At 42.6% G+C, this 9,807-nt stretch overlaps 1 long non-coding RNA gene across 1 annotated transcript in view; it reads right to left on the minus strand.

Annotated features, from left to right (window-relative positions):
- Nucleotides 1-9,142, minus strand: part of LOC114617845 — a 33,852-nt gene extending 24,710 nt beyond the window's left edge. Inside the window, exon 1 of the long non-coding RNA XR_003710888.1 lies at nt 9,042-9,142. This is a non-coding gene — a long non-coding RNA (uncharacterized LOC114617845). The remainder of the gene's footprint in view (nt 1-9,041) is intronic.
- Between the last annotated feature and the right edge of the window lie 665 nt (nt 9,143-9,807).

Below are 9,807 nucleotides of genomic sequence, written 5' to 3' on the forward strand. Positions count from 1 at the left end.
GGCTATCCTGGAACTCACTCTGTAGACCAGGCTGGCCTCGAACTCAGAAATCCGCCTGCCTCTGCCTCCCAAGTGCTGGGATTAAAGGTGTGCGCCACCACCGCTCAGCCTCTTCTCTTCTCTTCTCCTCTCCTCTCCTCTCCTCTCCTCTCCTCTCCTCTCCTCTCCTCTCTTCTCCTCTCCTCTCCTCTTCTTTTCTTTTCGCCAGTTATATTTGGTGCTATCGTAGGTCTCTGAGCTACTCAGCCCCTGGTTCCTGGCCATCCAGGCAACTCCATGTGTGGGCCTCAAGTTGGACCTACTAGTTGCTTGGCCACTCCCACAAGTTCTCCCCCACCATGATCTCTGTGGGCAGGACAAATTGAAGGTTGAAGGTTTTGTGGTTGGGTTGACGTCTCTAGGAAGGGCAAATAAAATAGGTTTTGTAGGTGGACTAGGGGTGGGTAAAGATGGGAACAGGAGGGATCAGACAGGAGTGAGGATGGAGGAGTACATTATAGGAGAGACAACTAGAATCAGGGAGGGTGACAACTTGGGGTGATGTGGAAATCTAGTGCAAAGAAAACCCCCTGGAATCTACAAAGGGAACCCTAGGAAGACTCTTAATAATACTGGATATGGAACCTGAACCAGCATCTTTTGTGCACGTTTTGCTGGACCTGGCTTAACATCTATTCCAGATCAATGTTACATAGCCTAAGTAAAAGATGACCTGAATCAATCAAATTCTTCCTCTCCCAAGAAAGTGTTTGGACAATCACAGACTTAAGCTGCCTTTAAACTGTGAACTAGGACTGAAGATTGAATAGAGTTGGAGCATTGCTCACCTGGGGTCATATCCACAAGAGGAAGGGGGACGGCTCAGCACACAAAGGCACTTGCTGTTAAGCCTAATAACCTGAATTTGACCCCTGCGACCCACAAGGTAGAGAGAATTGACTCTCTCTGACGTCACCAGGCATAGAGTGGCACATGAGTGCCCCTGTGTGCACATATGTACATATATAAATAAAATATAATTTTTAGAAATGCGGAAGGTCCCATGTTCCACCAGAGGCCACTCAGGTGGCCAGAACTGCAGGTATACCACCTGCCCACTGAATACTCCCACCCTCTCAGTGTCTGTCAGCAAACCTTAGAACCTTGACTGTCCCTCCCCTCTTTGCTGCCATGACTCAGCTCCCAACTGGAGACTCCCTGCTCAACCACAGGACACACTGGCTTTCAGAACTCCAGGTAGGCTGCATGCCCAGAGACTCCCCTTCTCTCTCAGTCCTTCACCCACCTTACGCCCAATTTCTCCACCCGTCTTCATTACTGTGTCCCAAACATGAACACAGGCAGAGACCCACCATTAGACCAGAGTCCCCCATAGCCATCAGAAGCCCAGCCCCAAATTTGGATCAAAAATTGGTTCTCTGAGAAAATCAATAATATAAGCAAAACACTTATTCAAGCTAATTAAAAGACTGAGGAGAATATCTAAATTAACAAAATCAGAAATTAAAGTAGGGACATAGCCACAGACACCAAGGAAACCTAAAGAATCATCAGGCCATACTTTAAAAGACTGTGCTCCACAAAATTGGAAAATCTGAAAGAATGGATTCTTTTCTTGAGAGCTACTGCTTACCAAAGTTAAATCAAGATCAGATAAACAAACTTAAATAGACCTATAACCTCTGAAGAAATAGAAGCAGCCATTTAAAGTCTCCCACAAGAAAAAAATAAAAAAGCCAAGGGCCAGAAAGTTTTAGCCCAGAATTCTATCGGGCTGTCAAAGAAAAGCATTATCTGATACTCCTTAAATTATTCCACAAAATAGGAACAGAAAAGGAACATTGTCAAATTCATTTTATGATATCACCCTGGAACAGAAACCTCAAAAAGATTAAACAAAGAAAGGGAATTGTAGACCAATTTCCCTTATGAACATAAATCCAAAATTACTCAATAAAATACTTGCAAACAAAACAACAACAACAACAAAAGCAAGCAAACAAACAAACAAACATAAAATACACATCAAAAAGATCACCCACCATGATCGAATAGGCTTTATCCCTGAGGTTCAGGGATGATTTCAGATGAATGTCTGTCAATGTAACTCACCGTATAAACAAACTGAAATGAAAAAAAAACACATAAGATTATCTCATTAGATGCTGAAAAAGCCTTGGACAAAATTCCAAATTCATTATAAAAATCTTGGAAAAACTGGGAATACAAGGAACATACCTAAACATAATAAAGACAGTATGGGACAAGCCTATAGCCAACATCAAATTATATGGAGAGAAACTTAAAGCAATTCCAGCTAGGCTGTGGTGGCGCACGCCTTTAATCCCAGCACTTGGGACGCAGAGGCAGACGGATTTCTGAGTTCAAGGCCGGCCTGGTCTACAGAGTGAGTTCCAGGACAGCCAGGGATACACAGAGAAACCCTGTCTCTAAAAATCAAAGGAAAAAAAAAAAGTAATTCCAATAAAATCAGGGACAAGGCAAGGCTGCTCCCTCTCTCCATACCTATTCAATATGGTACTTGAAGTTCTAGCCAGACCAATAAGACAAAAGATAAAAAGATACAAATTGGAAAAGAAGAAATCAAAGTATTCATTGCAGGTGATATACATAAGTGACCCCAAAAAGCTGATAAATATCTTCAGAGATGTGGTTAGATCCAAGATTCAGAAAGAGTCAGTAATCCTTTCATATGAGAAATGGATCGAGAAAGACATCAGGGAAATTACAGCCTTCACAATAGCCACAAACAATATAAAAATATCTTGGGGTAACTAACCAAGCAAGTCATTGAAGAAAGAAATTGAAGAAGATATCGGAAAGATCGCTCAAGCTCATGGATTAGTAGTATTAACTGTGTGGAAATGGCCATTGTACCAAAACAATCTACAGATTCAATGCACTGAAAGGAGCCTACTCAACTTCATATGGAAAAACAAAAAAACCAGGATAGCTGAAACAATGGTAAAAAATAAAAGGATTTCTAAAAGTATCACCATCTCTGATTTCAAGCTGTACTATGGAGTAATAGTAATATAAAACAGCATGATATTTGCATAAAAACAGACACAATTAACGGAATTGATCAAGGGAATTATCTGAATCAAAACCCAGACACAGCCGGGCGGTGGTGGCTCACGCCTTTAATCCCAGCACTTGGGAGGCAGAGGCAGGCGGATTTCTGAGTTCGAGGCCAGCCTGGTCTACAGAGTGAGTTCCAGGACAGCCAGGGCTACACAAAGAAACCCTGTCTTGAAAAACCAAAAAAAACACAAAAAAACAAAAAACAAAAAAACAAAAAAAACAAAAAAACCCAGACACAAATTCACAGAGCTATGGACACCTTGTTTTTTTTTTTTTTATAAAGTGAGAAACACAATAAATAAAAAAGCATCTTCAACACAAATGGTGCTGGTCTAATCGGATGTCGGTATGTAGGAGAATGTAAATAGGTACATGTCTACCACCCCACACAAAGCTCAAGTACTAGTGGATCAAAGACCTCAACATAAAATCAGATACACTGAGCCTGATAGAAAAGAAAGTAGGGAATAGATTTGAATGCATTGGCACAGGAGACAACTTTCTAAACTGAACACTGATAACATAGGCTCTCAGAGAGTCAATTAATAAAGGGGACTGCAGGCTTAGATATTTCAAAATCTACTTTAATAAGGGTTCTCAAATATTTTGACCCCCCCTTCTAGCCCACTGTCCAAAGATAGGGGAGAAAAGATGGTAAATAGGTCAAGGGGATGTGAACCTGTTTAGACGTAGTTCTTTGGGATGATTTCAATCTCAGTTGTCAGGATGCCAGCAGTCCAGATCAGTAGTGCCACGATACAAAACACAAATCAGCAGTGGTGGCACTATCCAGCCACTAAATAGCCAGGCCTCCACTGAGTTTGCATGAGTCAGAAGGAGTGACCACAACCAACCCGAACACCAGGAGAAGTTCTCTGCTGTGCCTCTCTCAACAGAGCAAAGACAGGAGACCAATGAAGCATTACAAGGCTAGCTATGCAAGCATGTCATCACTGTCTGTTGAGTCCCAGTTATAGTCTCTCTCAACACCACGTCTTCTCATGGGTCTTGCCTCAGCAAAACATCATGTGAGCCTGTATCATATGACATAACCAGAAATTTCTACTTCATGGGACCTAATGAAACAGAAAAGCTTCTGTAAAGCAAAGGATATCATCAAGAAGACAAAATGGCAGCCTACAGGATGGAAAAAGATTTTACCAACTCCACATTTGACACAGGGCTAATATCCAAAGTATATATAGAACTCAAGAAACTAGATGTCAACAAATAGAATAACCCAATTAAAAATGGGGTACAGATCAAAACAGAGAATTTTCTGCAGAGAAATCTCAAATGAGCTGAGAAAGAAATGGTCAACATTTTTAATCAATCAGGGAAAGGCAAATCAAAATGATTCTGAGATTTTTATCATACACCTGTCAGAATTGCTAAGATCAAAAACACAAGTTATAACTCCTGCTGGTGAGGATGAGAACCAAGGAGAACACTTCTTCATTACTGGTGGGAGTGCAAACCTGTTCAGCTACTTTGGAAATCAATATGGCCGTTGCTAAGAAAACTGGGAATTGATCTACCTAAGACCTAGTTATGCTACTCCTGAACACATACCCAACAGTTACTCCATCCTACCACAAGGACACTTGCTCAACTATGTTCATAATAGTTAGAAACTGAAAACAACTTAAGTGTTCTTCAACCAAAGAATGGATGAAGAAAATGTGGTACATTTACACAGTGGAGTATTACTCAGCAGCTAGAAAAAAATGATATCATGAAATTTGCAGTTGCCGGGCGGTGGTGGCGCACGCCTTTAAGCCCAGCACTTGGGAGGCAGAGGCAGGTGGATTTCTGAGTTTGAGCCCAGCCTGATCTACAAAGTGAGTTCCAGGACAGCCAGGACTATACAGAGAAACCCTGTCTCAAAAAACCAAACCAAAAAAAAAAAAAAGAAAGAAAGAAAAGAAAAAAAGAAAAAAAAAAGAAATTTGCAGTCAAGTTGATGGAACTAGAAAAAAATTATACTGAGGGAGGAAACCCATATCCAGAAGATCAAACATGGTATGTCTTTACTTGTTAGTAGATAATAGCTGTTAAGGATAATCACATTACAATCTATAGGCCCAGAGAGACTAAGTAACAAAAAGATCTTGAGAGGGTAATAGGTGGGATGGATCTCCCTGGGAAGGAGAAATAGAATAGATCTTTTGAGTGGACTGGAGTTGGGTGGAGATGGGACCTGGAGGGATCAGGTGGGCAGGGGGTAGGGGGAAATAAAGGGTCAGAGTTCAGGGAGCGATGACTGGAATAAGCGGTGGAAATTTAGGAGGCAATGTGGAAACCTAGTGTGGTGGAAACTTCCTGGAATCTAAGAGGCTGACTCTATTGAAGACTCCTAGTTTTGGGGGATATGAAGCATAAACTGGCTATCTTTGGTAACCTGATCAGTCTCCTAGTGGTGGAGTTAAATTACTAACCCAGCCACAAAACCTTTTCTTATGCCTGTCCTATCTTCAGAATATGCTGGAGAAATGGTGTCTCAGAACTTATTATAGAAGTGGCCAATCAATGACTGGTCTAACTTGAGACCCAAGTCCAGAGAGGAATTCCATCCCTGACACCGCCTGGATGGCCAGCAACCAGAGCTGGTCTCAGAGACCTAGGGTAGAATCAAACACAACTGGAAAAAAAAGTCACTGAAATGATTCCTAAGGATATTCTGCTATATTCATGGATAGATGCCTAGACTAATTGACATCAGAGAGACTTCTTCCAACAGCTGACGGAAGTAGATACAGAGTCCCACAGCCAAACACTAGATGGAACTCAGGAAACCTGCAGAAGAGGGGGAGCAAGAGTTGTAGGAGCCAGAGGTGTTTAGGATACCAGGAGAACACTGTCCACACAATCAACTAAGGAGGGCTCAGAGTCTGAAGTCACAATCATGGAGCCCACATGGATCTTCCATAGGTCCTCTGCATACACGCTGTGTTTGTTTAGCTTGAGGTGTGTTGAGGTTGGGTCTGTTGTTATGTATTATAATGTTAAATACTGGCCCCAAAAGATCTGATTGCCTCTGATGAAGAGGCAGATCCTCAGGGATGAGGAAATTCTCACATACACCTAGTGATGCTATGTAACCCTTGCTCCTTAATTTAAAACTATTGATTGAATAAAGATGCCTACAGCCAGTAGCTGGGCAGAAGAGAGGTAGACTGGAGTTCTGGTTTCTGGGCTCAGGGTCTGAAACAGAGACCATGAGGAGGAGAGGCAAGAGGAGAAAAAGAAAGAAGATGGCATGGGATAGGTAGCTCATGAGAAAATGGCCACGAGGGCCAGCCAGCTGCAGCAGGAGTGACCATGCTCAGCTCTCATGCTTTTAAGTCTCGTTATGAATATAAAGATCTTGTGTCTTTTATTTGGGAACTAAATGATCAAAGATGGGGTAGAAACCCCCAAATAATATTTACTACAACAAGGGTGTTTGGGATGCTTGTGAGTTGCCTTGTCCAGCCTTGATATATGGGCTTGTGTCTAGTCTTAAATGTATCTTACTATGCTTTATTTGTTCGGTATCACTGAGGAGCCTGCTCTTTTTTAAAGGAAAACGGAGAAGAAGTGTCCAAACATGGTCAGATGAGTGACTCAGGGTGAACAATGCCTTAGGGAATTGTGAGAGAGGTTCCAGATAAAAAGGCAGAGGGCCTTTTTACCTCAAGTGAGATTTTTGTTCCCTGGATTGTCCCTGGACATGATTTCATGACTCCTGTGACAAACATTTACATTCAATTTATAAGACATATTTGTTCTTGTTTGATGTCAAAACATAGTTATAGAACCCAATCTGGTCAGTATACTCTGATCATGTTTTTCTAATTCAAACAATGGTCCTTGGCTTACTGCTTTCTTTATTACATGTGTGTATAAAAGTACTCTGAAACTGAAGTCAGGTTGTCTATAGCAGGAGACTGTAACCTGTCATTCTTTCCTGTCCTTAAGTCCTAGTAGACAAGATCTGTACAAGAGTGGTCCTGAGCAAGAGTGGAAGCAGGGAGGGGTCTGTGAGGAGTGGAGGAAGGGGAGGCTGAGGACGGGGTGTATTGTATGAGAGGGGATTGCATTTTTAAAATGCTAAAGTTATTCTGACTTGGGGATTGAACAGTGCAGAGTAAGACCTTTTATGATAGTCAAGGGCACACCATTGCCACGCCAAGCACTTGATCTTGAGTTACCTTACCTGGGATCAGATCCTGGTTTGCTTCGAAGGGTTTGTGATTGGGCAGATAATTTAACACCCGTTCTTTGCCTTCTGTAAGACTATAGTACTTCTCTCATGTGGTCATTGTGAAGGTCAGATGACTGATTATCTGCAAAGCACTTAACCCATTAGCATTATTCCTCTAAGAAAGGAAGGATTGAGGCATAAAGACTCTTAAGTAGCTTCCCTATCTATGAGCCGGAGCTGGGTGTGGTAGCTCACACTTATCCTAGAACTGAGATTAAGGAAAGCAGATTTCAATTAAAAGGCCAGCTGAGAGGCACACAAATTCAAGGCGAGACTAGGCTAACAAGAGAAGAGTAGGGAGAAGGAGGAACAGAGAGGTGGAGAGCAAGACAGAGGGAGAGGGAAGGGGAAAGGGAGAGGAGGAGGAGGGAGGGGGGAGTGAGAGAGGGAGAGGGAGAGAGGTTATCACTCTAGGTTCCACAAAGTTCAGTTTCTTAATGACTCCCCAAGTATTTTTATCCCCTGTTTATAGAAAGCTTTTACTAATTAATTACACTCAAGTTAATTACGTTTTGACTAAACGGTAGAGGCTCTTAGTCTGGGAAAAAAAAGCAGGGTTTTGAATACATAGAAAAATAAAAGGATAGTCAGAATCTGGATATAATATCCAAGAGAGTACAAAGCCAGGCAAAAGCCTAAGAAATGACTCAGTGCCTCTTACTGGTCAGAAGTGGTATGAACCAGACAGACCCAGCTCTTAGATCAGTTCTGAGCTGCCAAGTGCCAGCACTTACAGAATGTGCGTCTATAGAAGGGTTCTGAAGATCTGTGCATGTGTTTTCATGACAGGAAACAAGGCTGGGAGGCAGCTGCATCCTAATTTCACTTGTCAGGTGCCACAGTGAATTTACTGGACACATTCAATGAAGTTACTTCTCTCTTCTCTCTTCTCATGGCTTCACACAAAAGTCATTTCTATAAGAAATAAAGGCCTAGCCGGGCAGTGGTGGCGCACGCCTTTAACCCAGCACTTGGGAGGCAGAGGCAGGTGGATTTCTGAGTTCGAGGCCAGCCTGGTCTACAGAGTGAGTTTCAGGACAGCCAGGGCTACACAGAGAAACCCTGTCTCGAAAAACCAAAAAAAAAAAAAAAAAAAGCATTTCTCACAGCAGTGCTTCCCCAAACCATGGAACTAGCTAGTGAGTTGTTTCTCCCGCGGCCCAGTTTATCTCTTGGAGACATTACACACATTACACGGAAAGACTGACTCGTCCACAGAAATGCAATGATACACTCTCAACTGTCACAGAGAGGAACTAATTGGATAAATGCAGTGCCGTGGTCATTCTGATGGCAATGGCAAGGCTCAAACACATTTTGTTGAGTGTATGGAAGGCTGTTGAATTAGGCTCAGAAAGACTAGGAAACACATGCATTCTGGGAGACAGGACACCACACTTAAGGAAAGTAACCTCTGCGGTCTTGAGCATATTCACCTGGCCTCTGCCCTTTGAACATGTCTGTCCTAGAGCAGTACCAACTTCGCTCCCAGTCATGCCACCGCTCCTGGTTTGCTCACGTCACCAAAGTCATTCATGGCTCTCGCCCGTCTAACCCTCTCAGCAGTATCAGACAAACTTTCACTCTTGACACACTTTCTCTCTCTCTCTCTCTCTCTCTCTCTCTCTCTCTCTCTCTCTCTCCTCCCCCCTCCCCCACCTATTTTCTTACTTATCACTCAAATGTTTACCTCAGTCTCTTGATGGCTTTATCTGACCTCTTAAAGTTGGTGATCTCAGGGCCCAGAGAGTCCTCGGCCATGGTCTGGCTCCAAGTTTTTCAGACTCTTGCTGTTAAACTGGGAGGTGTAGTCTCACCTTAGGGAGTTGGTATTGCTCCTGTTTGGAACATTCTTCATTCAGGATTCATAAATGTGTGTTTTTCTTTCCTCTTTGAAGTCTACTTAACTCTTTCTAGTGAGGTCTTTTATCTAAAGCCTCAAGTCACTGGGGCCGGAGAGGTGACTCAGCGGTTAAGAGCACTGACTGCTTTTGCCGAGGGTCCAGGTTTGGTTCTACATGGCAGACCTATAACTCCAGTTCTATTGGCTTTGATGTCTCCTCCTGGCCTCCAAGGATACTTGCACTCATGTGCTGCACACAAACTCATGCAAGCATGCATATATACACATAAATTAAAAGAAAATCTTCAGTGTAATAGGATATCTTGCTAATCCTAATTTTAGTTTTTTCTCACAACACGCCATCTAGTGGCAGAGAAGTGAATTATGTAACACCTTAGAAGCTTCATATTTTACTTTTACTTACATGTCTCTGTGAATGGTTGTGTGGGGAAACATGCACATCTGTGCTAGTATCCAACATGGGTGCCATGGACTGGACTTGGGTACTCTGAAGGAGTTCTTAATTGCTTATCCCCTCCAGTCCCTAAACTAATTTGTAAAGTTAAAATACAGAACGGTAGGTTTCACTATGGCCTCTTCCCACATGTGCCAT

This window comes from Grammomys surdaster, unplaced genomic scaffold, assembly GCF_004785775.1.
Source record: "Grammomys surdaster isolate TR1022 unplaced genomic scaffold, NIH_TR_1.0 139, whole genome shotgun sequence".
Lineage (NCBI taxonomy): Eukaryota > Metazoa > Chordata > Mammalia > Rodentia > Muridae > Grammomys > Grammomys surdaster.